This window comes from Protopterus annectens, chromosome 1.part1 (genome assembly GCF_019279795.1).
Source record: "Protopterus annectens isolate FY-2018-M chromosome 1.part1, PAN1.0, whole genome shotgun sequence".
In the NCBI taxonomy this organism is placed as follows: Eukaryota; Metazoa; Chordata; order Ceratodontiformes; family Protopteridae; genus Protopterus; species Protopterus annectens.
In genome coordinates this window covers 1024870150-1024896169 of record NC_056726.1, presented here as the reverse complement: position 1 = coordinate 1024896169, position 26020 = coordinate 1024870150, and the positions used below count along the sequence as shown (strand labels likewise).

The window sequence follows — 26020 nt, the reverse complement described above, 5'->3', positions numbered from 1 at the left end:
AAAACAACTTCATGCAGCAGCTCATGAAATGTTTGATCTAACTGAACCTGTTTTAAAATGAGAAATTACTCCCTTGTCTACAACTTTTCAATCTTTAAAATAATGTTGTGGAACTCAAGAATACATTAACTACATTGGCAGAACAGATACAACCTGACCAGCTTAGATATATATAAAGTCAAGGGATCTATAAACCCTGGGGTAAGAACAATGGGATCCAGAGCAAATACAAGGAGGGATAAATTTATCCACTTGTACCTGTGCTACCACAACATTCACCAAAGTTAGGAGGATGGCAAGTACTCAAGCATGTGGCTTGGTCACATGAATCCAAACTGGGTCTGAAACCAATAACTAGAAGGAGAATGAGGAATGGTGTAGAGAGATTGGGGCTTCAAGACAAGGGGGCACTAAAGAGGTCCTTTAGAGTATTGGTGTAAGCTACCCTTTCTCAAGGAGAACTGGGAAGAAAGATTCCTGAACCTGCCTTAATAGGATAGGGATCACAACCTTCTACCCATGAAGCATAGAGATGGTAAGATGATCCTTGTCCACCTTGCATTAAGAAGGGCTAGTTAAGCTTTAAGAAGGCCCAAATGTAGGACAAGAGGCCAAGCCATAGTAGGAATATTTATCCAGGATAGTATTGGAAGATTCCACTGTTGAGTCTCCATCGGCTTGTCCTTTGAAATCCAAAACAACCTGTTCTATACATAAGCCAGTTTGATGTCAGAGACTGTACATCAGTTATTCGCACAAAAGACTTTAGACAAATGGTCATAAAATGGTCCAGAGCCCTGTGTTTTGGAGCCATTTGAGTATGGGTGAAACTAAAGCAAGATATTAGCTAGGTTTTGTTAGGTTTCCTATAGGAATCTGAAAACTATGATGTCGGTTGTCCCACGTGTCAAAGGGCAAATACTAATCTGAGTTTCAGGAACTCCTTCATTCTAATGCCTTAACTGAAGGTCTATATGAATGAATTGTTATGGATAGTGAGGGGGTAATTATGTTCAGAAATTGATATTACAATATTTTGGTAGACATGGACCATGCAAGCAGGTTTCCTGAAGCTGTCCCACTCAGGAATGCTAATTCCAAAGCAATTATAAAAGAATTAGTATTGAATTTTCTTTTGTTGGAATGCTGATAGTGAGTCTAATGGAGCATGGGATATGTTTTATGTCTAAAGTTTTGTAGCACCTCTGCCAAATATTTTTGATGAAATAGCTGAGAACCTTTAGCTTAACACACCTACATGATTTAGCCCATTTGAGCTGTAATGTGGTAGACACCCTACAGGGCTATTGAAATGATGAATAAGCCATAGAAGGAGGCGGTAACCCCTTCTAAGAGTGCAGTGGGGCATTACACTAATTTACAGGAAAACATAAAGGTGGTAATGCCAATCGTTCAGGAGCACATGGACATATGGAAAGGGCTTGAAACAACAGCCAAAGAGTCTATATTAGAAACGCATGGAATACTTTGTTTCAAATGGGAGACCAAGTTTTATTTCAAGTCCCAACAAATGAAAATAAACTTCTAGACAAATGATGGACATTTGATGTTAATTAACACACTCATAAGTTAGGTGAATTATAAGGTAAGAGAAACATGGGAGAGGCATACTGAATAAATATACCACATAAAAGTCTTAAATCTCAGAAGAGAGATGCAAGTAAATGTTTTAAAATGTTTTAAGCATGGAAACTAAGGTCAGGGATCACAAACCAAAAAAAATACCCAAAAAACTGGAAGCTATCCATACTGGATGGTGATGTGTGAAACCCTTTTAAAACCTTAGAAATGAAAAGACTTAGAGCTACTTTTGAAGAATAAGGTCATTTTTTCATTGTTATCCAGAAGAATGCCTCTATTAATTACCACAGTCCCAGTAGAAAATAAAATGAATTTGACCTTATAAAGTATGTGAAGCCCACAAAAAAGTAGTTTGACAAGAGATTAAAACATTCAGATAGTAGTTGGAATAATCTGTTGCAGTAGTCCCTGCAATGGGTGATATGGTCTGAGTTTGTAATGATTCAACTCAAAAGTATCCATAAATCTGACAGGTATGCTAAAATCCAGGTTGATGAGCCTATGTAACAGCTGGGAAAGACTGGAGGGGGAATTTAATAAAGCCTACACAGAGTTTTTTCCCATGTAGGCATAGTGTCACAGAGCTTACATGGATATAAGCAGATGTGCGATTAGGTAAACAGAGGTGAGTGGCATGCACAAGCATGCCAACATGGAAGTGTCCGTGACATGCAAATTACCCATAAGTAGGTGACTTGCTTGCAAATGAGGGTGGTAGAGCAATTTAGCAAGCAGATAGGTAGTCCTGCAGGTCCCATGTTGGTGTCTAAAGTGTACATGGAAAAGTTCCATGTACAGGATGTAAAACAGTGAACAGGGGCTGTAAAAGGGCAGTTAGAAGGACAGAAATAGCATATCAGCCACAAATATGTGCAACACTTTGCACTGTGTGTTCAAAACTTAATGGAAAATAATGTACATTTTTTTTTTAATAATCAGGTTATATTGGAGAAGTGGTGTGCAAGCATGCCGTTATGAAAAAAAATGTAAAAAGTGTAAAAACAAAAATTATTGGTATATGACAATCATGCATTATAGGACCTTGCATGGAGTATGTGCAATGGTAGACTGCTGTGGTTGCTAATGAGAGGGCCTGGAATAGTGTAGTTTCCAGGTTGTGTGCACGGATCTCTATGCAAATGAACTGGGGTTACTGAATAACAAAAATGGGTATCCATGTCCACAGATCCCATCCATTTAGGCAGAGATTCATGTTGTTGACCACAGAAGAGGTAGCTGACATCAGAAAAGGGTGTGTCTGTATTCCTTTAAGCTCACTGTAGCTCAACAGTGCCTCTTTGAGCAGCTCACCACTAAGCTTAGCAGGGGGATGCGTACAGTGTCTGCTAAGCTTTGTTTACCTCCAAGGCACGTGTTTCATCCTGTTTGAGCATGTTTGCACAGCACTCCTCTGTTCTGACCATGCCAATCCATGGGGGTGTGTGCGTGTGTCCAGTGACTGCTGAGCATTGTTTATACCTGTGGTATGGGTTTCCATTCTGCGCTGCAGTGCTCAGCAAGGAAGGCTGTCAAAAAAAGAAACAAAAAACAATTGGCTGAGAAAGATTATCATATATGAATTACTGATGAACCCTGTTCCTCTTAAACTGGGCCATTAAAACCCCTTAATGATGTACTTGGCAGGTGGAATGCATCATAGGTAGCCAATCACACAGGCTGCACCTACAGTAGAGCACTAGAAAGGTTGCATACACTCTACAATCTGATTTTATCCCTAAACTCTGCACCAGTGGAGTGCAAACATGTGAATTTTAACTAAAGCAATGCCAGGGGCTGCTGCAGCTGTGCTACATCTGTATGTGCTAGATGCTGAGATCAGTGCTGCAGCTGCTACTGACAATAGGCCTAGACTGAGAAGGAGAAGAGTGTTCAGGCCCAGGATAACCTTCCAGGAGCTACATGAGCTGGAGATTGTAGAGCACTACTGCATGGACAGGGGCATACTACAAGATCTCACCCAGCTCTGCCACCCTCAACTCAAACCCAGAGTCAACAAAGTGGAAACCATCCCAGTAGAAATAAAGGCCTTTAGGATACTAGCTGCAGGTACTTTCCAAAGACCAACTGGGGACATGATGGGGGTCTGACGGGCATCAGCGTCCAGGATACTCCACCAGTTTTTGCATGCCATGCTACCACATGCCAGTAAGCACATTTATTAACCCTGTAACCCTGAGGTGAGAGCCAGCAGTATGCAACTCTTCTACCATGTAGCACACTATCCTGAGATATTGGATACCATAAATTGCACTCATGTACCCATCAAGGTACCACCCAGTGAGGAGGGTAGAATCTACATCAACCACAATGGGTATCACTCCATCACCTGCCAGGTCATGTGCAATGCTCAGGCATTATTATGAATGTGTGTGCTGGCAGCCCTGGCAGTTATCATGACTCCCAAATCTAGCATGCATTGTAGCTGTACCAGATGTTTACTAGGGTGGACATCCCATATGGCCTTCTACTGGTAGATACTGGCTACGCACTGGAAACATGGATGATGACACCCATCAGAAATGCACACACACCTACAGAAGAACACCATAATGAGGCACATGCACAAACTAGGAACATCATAGAGCATGTGTTTGGGCTGCTCAAGTCACGGTTACGGTGCCTTAATATAAGTGGTGGAGCCCTGCTGTACTCAACAGCCATATGTGCTCATATGATCACCATGTGTGCCATGCTACAAAATATGATCCTGTGGAAACAGCTGCAGCAGGATCAGCAAAGGGAAGAGATAAACAGCCTGCCACCAGTGCCTAGGTCCCCACAGCCACACCCACAGGGAGGCTAGGGTGAGGGACACCCTGATGTTGTCCCTGTAGGCAGATGTAGGCATGCCCAGTGTGCCCTGGCCTTGGCTAAGAGACAACACATAGCACATGTACTGACAACCTTGGGTCCTAGGGACTGACACCTTACTCTGACTTGCATACATATAGCAAAAAGAATGCCAGCCAGCCCACATAACCTGTACCTAGCCATATATTGGCTGTGTACTGCATGCATCAGACAGAGTCAGCCCTGAACCACATGTCTCTCTACTGCTGCATTCACAAGGTAAGTCACTCTCCTGCATGACACATGTATGGTGTACTAGACTATGCTAGCATATGTATGGACTTGTGCATGTATACAAAGGAATAGATTGGGCTACTGGGCTACTTGCAGAGATTTAACAGCCACTTGCGACAACAGGTACTCTGTCCAATCATGAGTGTCCCATAATAGTCACTAGGCCACATGACTGGAAACTCCACTGCATTATGCAAGGGAGATGCCAAACAGTGGGGTCATAGGACAGACTCAAGACTGTCTATGTCAGAGCCTCCCCAACACATCAGTTTTCCCATACAACTGCAGTAACAGTATGTCTGCAAGGATATATAAGCAGGCCACACAATTCCGGGGTTGTGACATAGACACTGGCCGCACGTCATATTTCCCATGAATGGAGGGGTCACAGTGTGTGTCTGTATGCTGTTGATAGTGTGAGGAATGAACCTATCTTTCTGGTGGCTGGTGTGGCTCATTTTACTAGCGACATTAGCATGGGTGATAGTGTTGATGGTTCAAAGCTAACAACATGTACATCTTTTGCATGTGAGGTACTCCTATGTTACTATTCCCACAGACTGTCATAACACCACAATCTGTTACTGAAAGAAAGCTGGACAAAGCCAGAGAGAATGGGGGGACAGAGGGCCAAACCTACAGACAGACGTTATACATGCTCTGAGTAACCTAGAAGGTGGCTACTATAACAGCAGGTTGCAACAGGTCAGATTAGCTGTAGGATGTAAAGGCCATTACTTAAATGTGTCAGTACTTGCAACAATTCAGTGGACTGCATTTTATGGTATATTACCAGAAAACCACAACTGTATGAGGAACACAGCAGACATATGGGGTGGAATGGGGACCCTGTTACAGAGAGTGGGAATTCACTGAGAAACTAATCTGCCTCTCCAACATGTCCTATTTATGTTGCAAGCAAAATGTATGTCTTTTCATTTAGTAGTTCTGATGCTGTTTGTTTTGCAGATATGCAAAAGGTTCATCAATACAGGGTCCATGGTTGCCTTATACACCAGGCAGAAATCACATCTCAGAAGGCTGTATGATTCTGAGGAAATAAACAGCACTTTGAGGTGATCAGAGTACAATAATTTGTTTAGTCACTGTATTCTTTTCATAAGCAACCTTTGTGGACATTCACAGTTGCTGCATGCATCTGCTCAGGTACATACTGAAGGAGAAATTATACTCTATGATGGGCCTAATGATGGCTAAGTACTGTGATACAATGTTACAATGTCCTCTCTGGAACTAGTTTCCATGCCCTTACTTATAAGTTGACAGAATTCCTTATTACCTTGGACACATATTGGTCAATGGCTAGGTTACTATCTGCATGCATTCCCAGAGCCCTGACTTGTGAATCAACTTTTAGATGTGTTTTATTGATGATGTGGTTAGCCAGGGTGGCTAACTCCCTAAAAGGTACTATAATGCATTTCTTCTCACAGAGTTTTATGCCAAGGCTTTGGCACCAGTCATTTGTCTGTCTTAGATCTTTCTGAAGGTTGTTCTCATCTTGGGGACATTCAGTGACTGCTCTCAGTTTGCAATCATCTGACGGCTTGGTCAGGCAGAGCCATTTGACTTTGGCTTTGACCTCTGAGAAATAGATTCAAAGATGAGTGGGCATGACACAGAGACTGATGAACTCTACTGGAGACCAGACTCTTTGTGAAGGTGACTTCACTGATCCTAACCTCTTTGGTCTTTCTGTAAGCCAGCTAGCTATCCAGCATGTCATAAATGGTTCTATGCCTTGTTTTGTAAGTTTGTTAACAATGCCCAAATGGGGTATTGTATCAAATGCTTTAGCCAGATCTAAGTAGGGAATATACACCAGTTTGCCCTCATTCATTGTTATTGTGACCTTTTCAAAGAAGTCCATCAGGTACAGAAAGCATGACCTTTCTTTGACAAAGCCAAACTGGGGTGGATGTAGTGTCTGGAGATCTCCTATGTCCCTGTTGATAATTCCTATGGCAATTCTTTCCATGACTTTGCAGATGAGACTAATCAGACTAATAGGTCAGTAGTTTCCAGGATCTGTTGAAGGTCCTCCTTATGAAGGGGGATGACTGTTGCTTCACATGACACAAAGCCTGTTTTAAGACTGTAGTTACACAGTGACTCCAGGGATCCTAGTAAGTCATATTTTTGACTGTTCAAAAAGCATCTTGGGATGTTATCAGAACCCACTGAGGCTATGTACTTGGCTTTAGTGAGAGCTGCAAGGATTTGCTCCTCAGTTATAGCTGGGGATTATGTTTTAGTGCATTTCTTGGGGGATAGTTGGAAGTTGGGAGGGGGGTAAAGCTGGAACTGAATTTGTCTACTAACAGGTTCATTATATCACCAGGCTCAGTGAATGTGCAACCATTAACCACCAGTTCAGCACATTGCTGTGTGCTGCCCTTTGAGGTTTCTGAAATAACAGAAGATGGCTTTATACTTATTTTCCACCTGGAATGCTATCTTAACATCAGCATTGGTTTTATTTGACCTACTTAGCCCTATTAGTTGTTTGTTTATTTTAATGGGAGAGTTTTTCCCTTTATGAGAATTATCCTTTCTGATTATTGCCATATTTTTCCTTTTGTTGTATCTCCTGTTTAATTTAGTATGCTACCTGGGTGGTTTGCTTCTAGGTATAGATCTGGGCTTACTTCTTGTAGGTACTGCAGCTTCTATGCAGCCACTGACTTAACTGTACAGAGTTTTTGAAAGCAATTCATCGTAGGCTACTGTGTTTTCAGGGTTTGGAGGGGAACTGAATTTTGACAAACCATCACTTAATAAAAAGATAGTTTGCCTCAGAATCGTTCCTAACTGTTACCGGTTTTACTGGGGTTAAAGGTTTAATTTTGGTTTGAAAGGGACAGCTTTATGTTTTAACCGTACCAGGGAGGATGAGACATTAGTGAGGGAGGGGGGTGCAGCATTCTCCCATATTTGTGAGCATGGCATCCAGTATGCTGGAGCTTCTAGTGGCCATATTCACTATTTGGTCAACCGTGTTTGTTTTTAGGAAGTCCAGGAATCTCTGTGACTGTAGATATGAGGCTGTGTAAGATTCCCAGTCTATAGAGGGATAATTAAAGTCTCCTATGAGCAGGGTATTAAACTGGATAGCAGGTGTCTCCGTTACTTCCAAGCATGCATTGTGAGCTTCTTGGAACATGGTGGGTGACCTATAGCCGACTAGGGTATAATATGGGATTTTGTCAATAGTTAGATGCAGATGGAGGAACTCCAGCATGTCATCTTGTTTGACCTCTCTAGAGGTATGTTTGTTAGTGATGTATATCGAGATACCTCCACCTTTAGCCCTTTTCTGTGCAGCTACTTGTGTAAAACTATGAAAGCTACTTAAAACTTGCACTGCCAGGGTACTGTCTGCTGCTTTAAACCATGTCTCACTAACTGCACAGATGGCTATATTCTCAAGTCCGAGAAGGGTTTGGAGGAAGTGTAGTTTTTTTATTTAGGCTCCTAGCACTGAGCAGTAACACTCTGAGGTTTGGGTGAGATGATTTTGTATTGTCATGGATTTGTCAGTTTGGTACTACCTACAAAAAGGCACTATAGGGGTACATAACATTTTAGTCAGTATTCAAAAGCATAGAGGGAGCAGGTGTAAACCATCCATGGCAAAACATCCCCTGTTAACCATGTCTTCCCAAGTTGACAGATATTGAATTCCTGTAGAATGACACCAGAAAGACAGCAAATTGTTAAAATCGTTCATCTTCTTCTCGTATTGTGGAATCATCCTCGGTGACGGTAATATACTGTTTAATGCTAGGCTCATACCAGCCTGAGACAAATAGTCAGAGAGCTCCGTCAGATCTCTCTTATATAGTCCATGGAGGTATGTCTCAGGTCACGTACACCTACATGGACTATAATGGAATCATACTAGTATCTATGGTATAATGACTTGAGTGCATGCCTGAATTGGCAGATCCTGGCTCCACAAGAGTGGAGTTCTGTTGTGGGACAAAGTTGTTGGCTTCCCAGAAAGTGTTGCAATCCTCTTCCATGATCACAGACTGTGTAGTTGCAAAACAAATTCTTGCACACTGTAGGCAGGCACAATATTTCTCTACAGGGTTTCTGGCCTTAGTCTCAAAGACAAATAGATGAGGATAGCAATTTAGAAGAATGTTAGAGTAGAGCTACCCCTCTCTCACATCTAATGGAACCAAGTGATGTGGTTTCGGCATCTCATATGTATACTCCTGTGTGGCTGTTAGTAGATCTGTTCTGAAAATGACAAGTAAGAACCTCTGGAGTGGCCCAAATATGCTAAGGGGGTAATATCTTTCAGATAAACAGTGAGAAGAAAGTCTGTTCATTCTTGATACAGTCTCTGCTTAAATAACACTCCTCGGGAAAAGAAAGTGACTGAGAAGGTAGTAATGGCCAGATCTTGCTGGAAGTAAAGCAGATCATGGAAATAAAGGAGCATTCATTTGTACAGATTTCTGACAATGGAACATTTACAAAAAGATTATATGAGTACCTTGGGAACAAAACATTTAGCATAATGATTAGGGATCTGTTTTCTATGATAGATATGGATTGGCCCATTCTCTGATAAAGAAATTAATGAATAGAACAAAATAAAAAGATGTAAAGAGGTGATTCATCTTATGTCAGTATTCAGCTAACATAAATGATTGAGAGGTTGAAGGTGATTGGCTGGTGTTTGATCCAAAACAGCATTTTGCAAGCAGTACAATAACTGAAGAGCATGACTGTCAATTTGGCACTACCTACAAAAAGGCACTATAGGGGTAGATAACATTTTAGTCAGTATTCAAAAGCATAGAGGGAGCAGGTGTAAAGCATCCTTGGCAAAACATCCCCTCACAGAGACACGAGAGAGCTCAAACACACGCACACACACACACACACACACACACACCCACACACTGACTCACTGACTCACTCACTCACTCACGCACACACACACACACACACACACACACACACACACACACACACACACACACACACACACACACACATGCTTCAGTGTCCACACTCACACATACAAAGCAGACATGCACAGGCACACACACACACACACACACACACACACACACACACACACACACACACACACACGCACACTCTCTCTCCCTCACAAACACACAGAAACACACACATATACACCTACATTCAAAATACATGTGCACATGTATGTGGACCTTCATATATGTGCACATGCATGTTGATATGTACATGTATGTGCGCGCACATGCACACACACACACACACACACACACACACACACACACACACACACACACACACACACACACATATGTATATGTTGCACTCGTATAGTTTTTTTCCTCAGACTTTTTGTTTTTCATTTTTTTTCTATTCAGGTAGAGGTGTTAAGAAATTGTTTAGGAAATGTGTTGCAGAGCAAAAATAATAAAGGGGATAACAGACAGATGCTAACAGAAGCTAATGACAGGTCACCTGGTCACCTTCTGACATTGTCTATTCAGGCAAGTCAACAGCTTTATGGATTATGGAGAGATCAAGAGTGATTATCCAGATGTCCTTTGTATTGGTCATTGCTGTAGTAAACTTAGATACATGGGTTATATACTGCATAGGATAAATGTCCAGTCAGCTTCCAAAGCTTTAGGGTACCTTCTGCAGTCCCAAACCATTAGTCAACATGAGCCGAGTGGACTAAAAGACAGGTTTGTGTGCCAAATCTTTTAGAGCTTTCCTGAGACTGAAGAGAACACTCTTCTGGTGGTTTTTGAGGACTGACTGTCAGTTTGAGCTGTTCCATTGCCTGACAGATAAGTTTTCTTTGAGAAAAACCTTTCCCATATTATTTTTCAGAGGTTCATAAGTGTGTACTAGGCTAATGGCCAGGGGGCCTTTACACGTTTAGGCCATAGAACTGTTTCCAAAGACAACCACAAGGCATTCTATAGTTATGTCAAGAATCTAAATGGCAATGCTCAGATCTGCTCTGAGCTACAACAGAATGGCATTAAATATACTGATCCCAAGGATATTGCCAATTTCCTGGCAGATTAATTTAGTGCCAACTTCACCCCCCTTCTCACCCCCTAAAGGGCCCATCTCAATACCAAAAGACTGTCAAATTCTGGTAATCACAGCCACACAGGTAGAAACCGCACTCTCCAAAGCTAAGAATACAGCATCCATGGGACCAGATGACATCCCGGGCTGTGTACTGTGTACTACATGAACTACAAAATGAACTGGCAACTCACCTGAGTGTCATGTTTAATCATAGCCTCACCTCAGGCTTCGTGCCCACTGAGTGGTGCACGGCTACAGTTATCCCACTCCACAAGAGGGATCCACCTTGGATTCCAGGAACTACCATCCCATCAGTCTGATGAGCCTGATCTGCAAGGGCATGGAACGCATTATCATGGAACTTATAAACAAAGACATTGGCAACCTTCAAACACTGGACCCCACCCAGTTTGGGTTTGTTAAGGGCCGATCTTGTCTCCTGAACCTGATTGACTTCTTTGAATCAGTCTCCAGAGCTGTGGATGAAGGTAAGGTGGTCTACACAGTTTATCTGGACCTCGCCAAGGCCTTCGACACCATCCCCTACTCTGGAATCATAGATAAACTTACTAAGCTGGGCATAAATCCCTATGTCACTAGATGGGTTGCCAACTGGCTTACTGACAGAAGCCTGACTGTAAAAGTAGACGACTTCAAATCCAGCTCCAGACAAGTGACAAGTGGAGTACCTCAGGGTTCAGTCCTGGGACCACTCTTGTTTGGCATCTACTGCTCTGAAGTACAGGTTGACACTAAGGGACACTGGCTAACAAAGTTAGCAGATGACTGCAAACTGGGAGCCATTATTAAATCCCCAAATGATGTGGATATTCTACAAAAGGACCTTACAGAAACAGATGCTTGGTGCCAGAGCCATGGGCTCAAGCTTAATGCCAGGAAATGTATGGTTATACCCTTTGGAAAAAAAACATGTACCCATGAATTACCACATAGGTGGCAGTACACTAAACACTGAAAGTGTGATGAGAGACTTGGGAACACAGGTGGACAGTGGTCTCACCTTTAATAACCACATCGCCACAACAGTCGGGAAATCCTTCTATGTGGCACACCTCATCACTAAGGGTTTTTCATCCAGAAAAAAGAAGGTCATTGTCCCACTGTACTCATCCCTCATTAGACCCATTACAGAGTATAATGCCCCATTTGGCATGTACCTCACAAGACATCTGAAACAGCTGGAAAGGCCACAGAAATACCTCACTAAAAGAATCACAGGCCTAAAGCAGATGCCATATGCTGACCATCTAAAAAAACTCCAGCTATACTCTGTGGCATATCGTCTACTCAGAGGCAATCTCTGCTTAACATACAAGGCCATGTCAAACCCTGAGCTATTGGACATGCTCCACTTAAAGAAATCCCAATCCCTCAGAGCCACATGCTCCAGGTATCTAAACCTTGTCATCACAATGAACAAAACATGCTGGAGGGATAGGTTCCTGACCCAGAGACTCCCCAGACTCTGGAATAGACTGCCCATTTATGTCAAGCAGAGCACCTCCTTGGCCCTCTTCAAAAGGAACCTTGATGATTGGATGGGAGATAGGAAATTCACCCCAGGGATCATGTCAGTCACCCTGCTAGACAGGGGTCCAGGGAAGTAAATATTGTGGTAAGAAATATCCAGGGAATTGTTATGGCTAGGCTTGTATAGGCCCTAGGCCAATAGCCTAGTACCAACCTATGAACCTATGAACCCTGGTATTGTGCAGCCCGTCATTAGTTCCCAGTGCTTTTATCCAGTAGAGCCAATGGAGTGATCCCCGGGGTGAACTTACTATTTCCCATTCGCTCATCAATATTTCACTTGAAGAGGGCTAGTGAGGTGCTCTGCTTGAAATGTATGAGAAGTCTATTCCAGCATGGGTAGTCCCTGGGTTATGAACCTGTCCCTCCAGCATGTTCTGTTGATTGTGGTAATGAGGTTGAGGTCTCTGGATCGTGTGATATGGAGGGATTGTGATTTCTTTAGATGTAGCATTTCTAACAGAGCTGGGTCAGACATGGCTTTGTAAGTCAAGCAGAGATCGCCTCTTTGTAGATGATATGAGACAGAGAATAGCTGGATTTTTTTTGAGTCTGTCCATGTAGGACATGTGTTTAAGACCTAGGATCCTCTTTGTGCCCTCTCCAGCTGTTGCAGGTGTCTAGTGAGGTACATGCCAAATGGGACATTATACTCTATGATTGGCCTAATGAGGGAAGAGTAGAGAGAAATGATGACCTCTTTCTTCCTAGATGCAAAACCCTTGGTAATGAGATGTGCCACACAGAAGGACTTTCTGACCACAGTGGCAATGTGGTGGTCGAAGGAGTGGTTGCTGTCAACTTATGTCCCAGATCTCTTATAACTCCTTCAGTGTTCAGTTGGCTCCCATTGATGTGTTAATTAGTGGGGAATTAGTTTTTCCCCAAAGGGGATGATGATGCATTTTTTGGCATTAAGCTTACGGCCATGGTTTCAGCATCAGTCATTGGTCTCAGTCAGGCCTTTCTGTAGGATGTCTGCATTACTTGGACAGTTAATAATGGCTCACAGCTTGCATTCATCTGTGAATCTGGTCAGCCAGTGCCCTACTGTATTGGCCTGGACTTCTGAGAAGTAGATGCCAAACAGAAGAGGACCCCGGGCCAATCCCTGTGGGACTTCACTCATGACTGGTCGGCAGTCTGACTTGCACTTTCATACTGTGGGTTGTATCTGTGAGCCAGTTTGCAACCCACTTAATGATATAGGGTTGATGCCTAGTTTGCTGAGTTTATCAATAATTCCTAAGTGAGGAATGGTATCAAAGGCCTTGGCCATGATAAAGGTAGGCAGTATGAACTGCCTCACCTTCATCCACCGCTCTGGTGGCTGACTCAAATAAGTCAACCAGGTTGAGCAGTTATGATCTACATTTTACAAAACCAAATTCTGTGGGCTCTAAAGTTTGGAGATTCCCTATATCCTTGTTAATTAGGTCCATGATGATGTTCTCCATAGCCTTACATATCAGACTCATCAGGCTATTGGGTCGATAATTACCAGGGTCTGTAATTGCTCCTCCTTTATGGAGAGGAATGCCTGTAGCAGTGTGCCATTCATTAGGACAAAGCCTGAGGTCAGGCTGTGAGTGAACAGAGCGCACAGATATGGTGCCATTTCACTTTGTAATTCATGTAGAATACAGCCAGGGATATTGTCAGGTCCCATGGAAGCTGTATTCTTGGCTTTAGACAATGCAGCTTTAACCTGTGCTGCAGTAATGTCGGGTGTCTGGCATTTTTCTGGTATTGAGATTGGTCCTTTGGCGGAGGAGAGAGGAGTAAAGTTGGCATTTAATCTGTTGGCCAGTATGTTGGCAATATCTGTTGGCTCAGTATAGGAGGTACCACTGTGCAGTAACTCAGAGCAAATCTGGGTATTGCCATGGAGATTCTTGATATAACTATAGAAGGCTTTGTGGTTGTTTTTAGTGTCTGCTGCAATTCTGTCTTCATAGCTGGCTTTAGAGGTTTTGATGAGGGATCTCAACTTTCTATTGAGACTAATAAGGGAATTTTTCCAGTCATGGGACTTCACCTTTTTCTGCAGCAGTTTCTTCCTTCTGTTGTAAAGTTTATTAATGGCAGGGGACCACCAGACTGGCTTCCTTTTTTTGGAGGAGAGCATTTTGGTTCTGCTGGGTATGGCTAGTTCCATGCATTTATGCATGTGTTCGTACAGTGCATTGGTGTATGATTTGGCAGTCATGCATCTATTTTCCATTGGCATGGGTGCCGTGAAGTTAGCCACCTCAGTTTTTAGGAGTCTAAAGTCTGCTTTGGAGAAGTTTTTCATGGTGGATACCTTTGCGGTGGGTATGGGTAAGATGCGGATTTCCATACCGATTAGTTTGTAGTTGGATCTAACCAGGGAGGAATTGATTATTGGTGTAGAGCAACAGTTGGCCATGTTAGTAATAATTGGTCAAGGATGTTGCTTCCAATAGTGGGGGTAAGAATGAGCTGGTTCAGGGCACTGGAATTGATGAGTTCCAGGAAGCGTTGGGCCAGTGTATTGCGGCACGAGTAGTTTTCCCAGCTGATGGAAGGGTAGTTGAAGTCACCTAGTATGAGTGTGGTGGGTTGGATCTTAATAGTTTCCAGGGTACTTAGAAATGTGGGGTGAGAGTATTGGGACATGTTTTGGGACCTATAGTAGGATACAACCTGAATCACCATCTTACCCAATGTTAGTTGCACCTGGAGTATCTCAGATACATTATGCTGGGCTACTAGTCTGGAGGTGCATATCCTTTACGAATATGGAGACACCACCACCTTTAGATCTTCAGTCCATGTTCTGGAGCTGAAATGTGTGGAATGAGTTATAGCCTGGTAGTGCAGGGGTGCTTTCTGCTGCTTTAAACCAGGTCTCAGTTACAGCACAAATGTTGATGTTCTCCATTTTGAGGAGTGCTTTGAGTGAGTGCATCTTGCAATTTAGTCTTCTAGCATTGAGCACCATGACCCTCAGATTGCATTTGTTTATAGCTGTTACAGTGGTAATTTGGTCTTTGGAACAACACCTAAAAAAGGCACTATAGGGGTGGCAAGAGCCTTAGCCAGTAACCGGAAACCCAGAAGTGACAGATGCAGGCCATCTCTGGCAAAACTTTGAGATCTGTCAATCACGTCATCCCAAGCATAAATACTTGATCCCCTTAGAATGACACCAGAATTTTAGCCAATTGTTGAAGTCAATCATTTTCTGTTTGTACTGTGGTATCATTCTGGGTGATGGTAAGATGCTGCCCAGGGCTAGGATCATAACTGCCTGGGCCACATAATCCAAGAGCTCCACCATGTCTTTTTTCATGTAGTCCAGGGAGGTGCATCTCAGGTCATTCACACCCACATGGACAGTGACAGAGTCATACTTGAACTTGTTGTGGAGTGACCTGAGTGCATGTGTTATGTGTCGGATTCTGGCACCTGATAAACAGCTGACTGTTACCTTCTCTTTATTCAGACTAATGAGTGGAACATCAGTGTGCCTCACTATTGAGTCACCTATGATTAGTGTTTGAGCAAGCTGTTTTGCCTTAGGGGCTTAGGTTGAGGGACACACTGTGTAGGTGAGCTGTGTGTCTTGCGGTTTGTGCTATGTTGTGGTGGTCAAGTGCGTTTCTACCTTGGAGGTTTCTGCTGTTTCAGTAGATTTCTTTTGAGAGCCTCTGTGAAGGTGGGTGTGTGCTTTGTGTTTTTATGTGAGGCTTTGGTGGTGGGTGTTCTGGAGGGCTATGTGTTCCATGTGGTGTGGTGCAGGTTTTGACCTTCTCCTCTTGACCAGCTATTCCGGTTTTGGCTGGAGAGTGCATGGCTTCCAATTCGGAGATATAGGCGCATCTCTCACAAGTCTGATTGTTGTGAGGTAAGAGGAGACGGTTGTCTGTGTACATGAGGCAGTTGCTACACTGCCTCAGAATGCGCAAGTTCACCAGATTAATAGAAAAAAGCACAGGAAACTGATCTTTAGATATGCTAGGAGGATGGTCATCATTACTAAGTACTGGAGCTGTTTCCTTATAGGACATCTAGTTTAATATTCAAACATACATTATTGTTCAGGAAAGCATAATTTCAGCTAGAAATGTGTGTTTTTCTTGACTGGCATGTGGCTTACTGCACTTTTAAATGGTAGTGCACTTTTGTTTCTGAAAGTTAAAAGTTATTTTAAACATTCTAAAACTGTTTTTTCTGTGGTGAAACTGTGCTTAAATTAGTTGTTGTGGTTGGTAAAGTGTATTAGAGTGCTGTTTATTGTGTTTTTACTAGGAAAATGGACTTTTTTGCTATTTTTTTTAAATTTTACTGGTCTATGCTGCTTAGATTCCATGGCAAAGAAACAACATTTTTGGTTTCACCATGGAACAGACTACTGGTCTCACACTTTGTTGACTTTGGGGGAGTAGCTCGGGACTCTGGGTCTAGTGGCATCTATGATATTCAGTATACCTTTGGTAAAGCAAAGAAGTATAAATCCTAACTACGGCCCTGCTGACCCAGTTTTCCCTAAGGGGAGGCATGGTCCAAAGAGGGGAGTTGCCCTCTGACATAATCAATGAGCATGGGGGGGTGGGAAAATGGAGTGGATAGGTCATAACTAAACTGCCTCATACCTCCACATCCCAGATGGAAGCAATGACAAGCTGAGCCCAAGGACACCTTTAGGATCCATGACCATCCACAGCAAAAACAGAGTAAGGCAGGGCTGGAGATTAGCTGGGAGTCCTAGTGTGGACATTGGGTACTGAGTGCTGGGCTGGTAAAAATGAGGTCTGAAAGGACCCAAAAAAATCTAAAACAAGACTCCACATAAAAAAGACTCAGTAGTATCTTAAGTCACTTTGGTCCTAGCACCAACACCCATTAGCTGTTCAGATTTCAATTCTGGAATTTTTTGCAAAAAAAAAAAAAAAAAAAACACTCGGTGGAGACATCAAATATCCCTGAATCCAGGTGCCCCCTTCTCCTAGTCCCCCCAAACCAGTCAGTCAGATCAATGTTCTGCGACATCTACTAACAAGCAGTTGTTCCATCTGTGTCTTGACGCAATGTCTGAAGTAAGCTGCATGACCTGTGTACCCTGAAGCTGTGTTTGAAGAGTTGTATTACTGTTCCTAGTGACAGGAGAAGCATTGGCCATCCTTTGCCAGCCTTATATGCAGTGAGTCATTCATGAATACTTTTCTCTGATTAACTGTCAGTTTTGTCAGACTTCTGTCTGATTTATAGAGAGAATAGATGCATCATACCACAATACCTTATTTTGTTGTGCTGTGGATAGCTCATTCCTTCACAGTCCTGGAAGATGAAGAAGAGGGACACATCTACAAGCAAGTAATTCTTCCACCTGAGTCCTGACCCCAAGCTTGAGTTGAAATCATGGACCTGTTTGCCATGAATCCATATTTTAAGTCTTGTTTTACTGCTCATGGTGGTTGGAGGATTCATGGCTGTGGATAGCTTGCTATCCTGTGGAACATTTATGGTGGAAGGAGGATTTGGGGCTGTGGATAGCTTGCTATCCCGTGGAGCACTTAAAGAGCAGATTAGATAAAGGAGACATCTGCAGGAAAGCCCTTCGTCCATAAGGTTCCTGACAAGCTGTGTACAGGTAGTTTAGTAGAACAACCTTCTCTAAAGATTGATCTCTTGAACTACAACACACTACCTACAAGGTGACCTTTTTCTCTTTCACTGGTTTTTGCATCCCGTTCTTTTTGCTTTAGATTACCTGGCTGCTTGTTGCACACAGTATCCTGAGTCAGAGTAACAACTGCCTTATGCTCACTGAAAATGGACCCCTATTTAACACAATAACTCAATTGGTGAGAAGTAAAACCTGCTAGATCCACTAAATTTAGGCATCAGCTTAAACCTTCCAATATACCTACTGCATGCTACCCAGCATCAACAGGATTAAACCAACATACAGCACATTGTGATACTATAGTAAACACAGCCACAAAAAGAGGTCACACAACCAGCATGCAGCTGATCTTAAGGCAGCAGGACCAAGCTCATACATGTGGCAACATATTGCCCATAAATGACATCATACAGTTAGATATACAGATGCTTCAATCTCAAGGCTGAGTAAGGATAGACTGATGGTTAGCTGCCTCTTAGGTACCAGGACCCACAGTATTACTATGCACCTCAAATCTGTTCACCCCAGATACACAAATGACATGATCATTGCACACATGGGAATGAATGATTTGAACTATACCTCCTTGGATCATATGAAGGGGGACATGAAGGAGGTCTCCGTTTATGTATATTGTTTCTCACGTCTCCGTTTATGTATTTGAAATGGGTGTGAAGCTAGTATTGAGCAGTATCATATCATCATCTAGAATTGTCTCAATACAAACATAATTGATTTTAACTATTGGCTGAGCTACTGGTGTCATTCTAAGGGGATCCAATATGTACATCAGCCTGGGATGAGATTAACAACCCTGGTTGCTTTGTTAGGGAAGGCCTGCATCTTTCTACTTGGTGTAACTCTATGGTGATCACACAGGATGATTCCGGCATGCATCCTGTCTGACCTCCCTAGCAGTACACTGGCCAAGATTTTTTAACCTCCATAGTACCTTTTTTAGACAAGGTCAGGCTCCTCAAATTACCTACATAGTAATCAAAATAAAAACAATATTAAAGTGGCACTGCTCAATACTAGAAGCATTAACAAAAAGTTGCACTCCTTACGGGCATTCCTAATGCTGGAAAATAAAGATATATGCATAGTTATTGAAACATGGCTTTAGAACAGTGTTTGCAGCCCTGGAGAACAAGTATTTAATCCCTACCATTCCTTCAGATCAACACCAAATTGGAAAGTATAGCTGAATGGACAGTATGTTGCTGTGTTCCTATGAAACCATTTCACCTCCAGATTCATAATGTAGGAAAATGACCTTGAACTCTTCCACATCCTTTTCATGATAAACAATGCCAGATAAAACATCACTGGCATAGAATGTTTATAGGATCACATGTGTATACCAGGCTAATAGCCACTAGAACAACTTATAAGCTTAGCCATGCAACCCAAATGTGACACAAATTTGATTTATATTTGATTTATAGGGGGGTGATTTACTGACTGCCTTTGTCCATCGGACACATAGACTAATGGGACTGTAGTTTCTATGATCTGTTGAAGACCCTCCCTTTTAACGGGGGATGACCATCACAGTCCTCCATTCACAAGGCACAACCCCTGTTTTAAGACTATAGTTAAATAATGATTCCACGGATCCTGATAAGGTGTATTTTAGATTATTTATTAGGCATCCTGGGATATTATTGGTTGATAGGTTCATAGATTCATAGGTAGGTACTAGGCTCTCGGCCCAAGGGCCTACATAAGCCTAGCCAACAAGGTTCCCTGGCTTACGCCACCCAAGAGAGTTATTTTCCTGTGCCACTGTCGAGCAGAGACACAGAAGTGATCCCCGGGGTGTATTTCATATTTCACCTCCACTCATCAAGATTTTTCCTGAAGAGTGCTAATGAAGAATTTTGCTTGACATAGATGGGTAGTCTGTTCCAGAGTATGGGAAGTCTATGGGACAGGAATCTATCCCTCCAGCATGTCCTGTTTATTGTGGTTACAAGGTTTAGGTCCCTAGAGCATGTAGCTCGGAGGGATTGGGATTTTTTTAGGTGTAGCATGTACAACAGCTCTGGGTTTGACATAGCTTTATATGTTAGGCAGAGATCACCTCGGAGTAGGCGATTTGCTATGGAGTAAAGCTGGAGTTTTTTGAGGCGGCCAGTGCAGGGCATTTGTTTGAGGCCAGTAATCTGCTTTGTGAGGTACTTCTGTGGCCCTTCCAGCTGTTGCAGATGTCTTGTGAGGTACATTCCAAAAGGGGCATTGTGCTCTTATAATGGGTCTAATGAGTGTCGAGTAGAGGGGAACAATGACCTCTTTTTTTCCTGGATGAGAACCCTTTTATGATGAGGTGTGCCACGTAGATGGACTGACTACTGTGGTGATGGACTATCAAAGGAGAGACTACTGTCTACCTGGGTCCCAAAGTCTCTTATCACGCATTTGGTGTTAAGTGGATTGCTGTCTATGTGGTAGTTCATGGGTACAGAGTTTTTACCAAAGGGGATGACACTACACATTTTGGCATTGAGCTTAAGGCCATGGCTCTGACACCAGGCATCTGTCTCAGTGAGGCCCTTCTGTAGGATGTTCACCTAAGTTGGGGACATGACTATGGCTCCTAGTTTGCAGTCATCTGTGAAATTCATTAGCCAGAGGCCTTTTGTGTTAGCCTGTACTTCAGAGAAGTAGATACCAAACAGGAGAGGTCCCAGGACGGAACCTTGTGGCACTCCACTTGTCACTGCTTTGAGGTCAGATTTGGAATTTGCAACTTTTACAGTGTGGGTTCTGTCAGGGAGCCAGTTGGCAACCAATCTTGTGACGTAGGGATTTATACCTAGATTAGTGAGTTTAACTATAATTCCAGAATGGGGGATGGTGTCAAAAGCCTTGGTGAGGTCAAGAGAGGCTGTGTGAACCACCTTACCTTCATCTACGGCTTTAGTGACTGCCTCAAAGAAGTTGATCAGGTTTAGGAGGCATGATCTGCCCTTCACAAACACGAACTGGGTGGGATCCAGAGTTTGGAGCTTACCAATGTCTTTGTTTATGAGTTCCATGATGGTACGTTCCATGGCCTTGCAGACCAGGCTCGTCAGGCTAATAGGTCGATAGTTCCTGGGATCAGTCGTGACCCCCTTTGTGGAGTGGGATAACTGTTGCTGTGCGCCATTCAGTGGGCACAAAGCCTGATGTGAGGAATTTATTGAACATGGTGCTTAAGTGGAGAGCCAGTTCCTTCTGAAGTTCATGTAAAACGCATCCTGGGATGCAGTGGCGGCTGGTGACTTCAAATCAAAGGGGGGCTGCAGGGGATAGCTGAATGGGTGGGATCAAAAGGAAGAGGTGCGGCCAACTAGAAAGGGGAGGAGTTATGCTCAAAACCACAAAAACTAACTTTAATTAAATATGCTGCCCTGGGTGCCAAACCCTCATTATGAGAGTCCAATCAAGACAAATGAAGTGTAAAAGAATAAAAATATTTAATGCATTGGCTGCATGACAGCTTACTTAATATCTAGATGGAACCAAAAATGTTGTGAGGCATGAAAAAATAAATGACTTTTTAAATACATTACGGGAATGCCAGTCAAAACCAAGTACAAGAAAACCAGAAGCACTCAACTCAAACTACTTCTCCTTGCACTGCAGTTCTAATTATAATTTATATTCAGCTTTATTAAAGCACCAAGTAACATGCTGAAAGTAGCAATCTATGTGATGCCCTCACTTGTAAAAATGTTTCTTAACCAAAACAGACCTGCTGCCTGACAACTATCTACTTGTTTCATGGGGAAAACACGATCAAAGTAAAAATGAAAAGCAAACAAGAAACAAGCTCAAAATACATTGCTTAAATTATTACTGTACAGGTTATGGACCACACATGAATGGCATTCTGTTTAGTTTACTGGTAAAGCCCTCAGAGATCACTAGAAGTCTCCAACAAGTGTAATGAGCTTCTTAAAATAATGTAATCCTGTCCTTTACTACAAATACTGTCATATGCATTTCAATATCCAATGTTTATACATTATCTAGTTAAGTATTCTCTGCATGGCAACAACAGAAAGGCTTCAATGTTGGCAGTTCTTTAACAGTATGCTTATTAAAGCTTACTTGCACGTTATGATCTCAGACAAGCTTACCTGATGGTCATTAAAGTATTGCTACTTAAAACACAGAGCAACAGGCACTTTGAGTAATAAGCATAAATCAACAGTACAAAAATATGACAGAAACCAGACCATTCTGCAAAATCAAGAACAGATGAAAAGCCACTGTAGTACTTGTGTCTACCTTGTATGGGGGGGATACGCTGCACATTTACACTGCATAACTGCTCCTTGCTTTGCTTGGACACATCCAGAGTCACTACATGGGGGAGTGGGGTGCAACAAGTATGTCACAATTTGAAATGTCTCTGGCTGACGGTGATTGGCCCTAACACATTTGTCATACCTCTCACCCTCAGGGCAAGAAATCTGGGCAAAGCCATACATAGAAGTAGGACAAAGGCCCAAAAAAAAGGACAATTTTGAAATATTGTTCTTATAAACTAAAGATAATAGAATAGTAGGTCTTGCATTAGTATGAATTTTATGAAGGATATGAAATCTGAAACTCAAATGTCTGTCATTATTTTCTAACTTCAGTCTTTAATGATTTACCACTAATTTGCCAAAAAAACACAATTTTATGAAAAATGGACCAAAAATGTGATGCAACAATATAAAATAGCCACACAATACAGCTGGGAACCTGTCAAAGAAGGGACACTTTAATATTAGTACTGCTAACTTGAGCAGCTGACAAAATAAGAGTCTACATGCATTTCTGAAATAAAAGTAATCTATAACTCTGATTATTACAGTTATTTCTTAATTGTAAACCCTCCATGTTTTCTTCCAAAATTGCTATTTTGCAGAGGGATTATTAGAGGAAGAGCAACATTTTGAGCCAAATTCAGGGACAGTTGAGAGGTTTGTCTATGCCTAATTCTATAAAGCAATTTGCATGTACCTCTCAACCTGTTAATGTAATAAATCTGGACAAGGCCAAATATATTGGGGGAACATATAAACAGTACTAAAAACTGCTCTTGTATAAACTGGGACAGTTGATAGAACAGGTCTTACTTAACATTCATTTTTCTGTAGGTTATGAAGTCTGAAACTAGTGTGTCATTATTTAGTGTCTTAATTCCTAAATGATTTGCCAGAAAACCACAAATTTTATGAGGAACAAACCAAAAATAAGAAGCAAAAAACCTATTCATTCTTTGAAAATCTGGACAGTTGGGAGGTATAGTTCAGCTGGGGCTGTCTAAGTTTGCCGCCCTTCCCCCTCACAAAACCATGGTCAAATAGAGCCTCCCCCTGCGGCCATTCCAATGATTCATTACTTTGCTATTTCACTCCATTTACCATAAACACTAATGTGCATACTGACTTACTTCTATGATGATTGGAACTTCATTTGAAAGTTTTATTTAGCATTTTACAGCACAAACACTAAGACATCTGCTAAACAAACTTGGCATTAAAACTTCTCTGCCCTTGAAACTCACATTCATTGAAACAACATTAAAACCCACATTCAAAGAAAATACATTTTACCTGTGACAGATAAAATTAATTCTGGGCTGTTTTCAAATCATAGGCCCCTTTACATATGAAACATACATGTGCTCTTTGATACACCTTCCTATTGCTTTGAAAATTTTTCCAGTAAACAATGAAACAAAACTGCCCAATTCAGAACATTTCCATCATAAAAGTCTACTCAAACTTCTACAGTTCACTATTATCAGTAAATATGCACAATTCTACAGTCCACCATTATCAGTAAATATGCACAATCTCTGAAGTAGTAAAAAAGTCATCTAAATAATTCCACGTTAAATAAATCTGTAATGAAGAGGTTGCTGCTAGCAGTCACCTTTATATTTCATGGTTTCATCGAAAAATAAAGTGTCTGATGCCCCTGAGGAATAAATTGCCTAAATTACATTAAAAATAAGCTAGTAATATTGCAATAGGAAATGGATGGCAAACTGATAACAGGCTCATAATTAATATCTTATCCTTTAGTAAGGCAGTATTCACCCCTTATGGGAGTAGATCCAACAACCTTCTGCATCAAAAGCAAGTACACAGCCCATTGTGCTATTAGTACTAACCTTTGCTTCTCCTGCAGCTCTCAGCTCCTTGTAAAATCTACTCAATACTCAACTGCATCTCAACTTCGCTGCACAAGAAGTCTGGAAAAAGCCAAATTTATTGGGGTGGGTCAAAAGGGCAAAAACCAGGGACACATTAAACATTGCTTGTATAATCTTGGAAAGCTGCTAGAATAAAATGCTGTGTTACCACCATTTTACTGCCAAACTCTCTGTGCAAAAAAGAGTCAGAACAACATACCACTATGCCAAATCACCTGCTTTGTGAAAGAAAAATGCTATGTTACCACCGTACATTTTACAGACAAGGTCCCTGTGCAAAACTGTCAAGAGCAACATACCACTACACCAAATCAGCTGTTTTGTGAACGAGAGGAAGACTGAAACTTAAATGGCTATCATTTAATGAATTCAGTTCTCACCATAGCTGTCAACCTCTTAGCACAAAACACCTGGACAAACCGAGTAATGAGGGAATACAGCCCTCAAACATATTCAGTGAATTCAGTTCTTGCCATAGCTGTCAAACTTAGCACAAAAAACCTGGACAAAGCCACTAACAGGGTATTACAGTCCCAAAAATAAGGAAAAATTTCAAATAGTCATCTTATAAACTTAAACAATTGCTATAATAAAAGGTTGTGTTACTATATATTTATTGCTAGAATAAAAAGTTGTTTTACTGTGTATTTTCTGAAGACTATGAAGTCTGAAATTCAAATGCCTGTCAATTTTACTTCTGATGGAACAAAAACAATTTTCAGCAGAGGCCCAGGGAGAAATACTGTAGACATGTCTTTGTAAAATGGCAGGACACCAGAGAAAATCCACACAAACACAGATTCCACAAAGAAGGCACCCCAGCCAAGAATCAATCCACAAATCCTGTAGTTATGAGGCAACAATACTGCCACTGCACCATCAAATATGTAAGCAATTGAACATTCAGAAACCTGAAGTCTGAAATTCAAATGCCTGTCAATTTTATTTAATATTTGTTAATCAGGACAGTCTGACTTGGAACAAAAAAACAATTTTCAGCAGAAGCCCAGGAAGAAATGATGCAGACATGTCTTTGTAACATGGGAGGACACAAAAGCAAACCCACACAAACACAGGGAGACGATACAGACCCCACAAAGAAGGAACCCCAGCCAAGAATCAAACCTGAGAGCTTGCAGCTATGAGGCAACAATGCTACCAGTGCACCATCAAATAAAAGCAAACCCACACAAACACAGGGAGAAGATAACAGACCACACAAAGAAGGAACCACAGCCAAGATTCAAACCTGAGAACCTGCAGCTGTGAGGCAACAATGCTACTACCACACCATCAAATATCAAGCATTGCACCATTTACAAACCACAGATATTATGAGGAACAGATCAGATCAAATATGAGGCAAAAATCTGCAATTTTTTTACAGATGGTGGTGGGTAGGGAACTTGAGTCTTTAACACCTGCATACAGGGTACAGGGTTCAAGCCTGAGGTATTTCCTACCACACCACCATGGGGCATTTTCACACACACACACACACACACACCTCTATACAGTCAACAAGAATGTATAAAAGTATCTAGGGGCCCTCTTTGCAGTGTACCGCTGCAGCTGTTTTGAAAGCTGAACTGGCAAACAGTCAAATCTTTGATTTATTAATCAGATAAGTGAAATACACCTTCTTGGACCCTTTCACTCGTGAACTGGGCCTCATGTACAAAGGTGAATGTAATATATGGAGAAAATCGGATTACCAATCACCAATCATGTTTTTGCAAAGTTTGAGGGGAATTTGAGTACATGGAGAAAATCCTTGCAAACAAGGTGAAAACATTCTGACTTCATAGCCTGCTCAC

General features: G+C 41.9%; 1 protein-coding gene across 1 annotated transcript in view; it reads right to left on the bottom strand.

The window, feature by feature from the left end:
* Positions 1 to 26020, bottom strand: part of LOC122815279 — a 164584-nt gene that overhangs the window by 61459 nt on the left and 77105 nt on the right. The window lies entirely within an intron of this gene.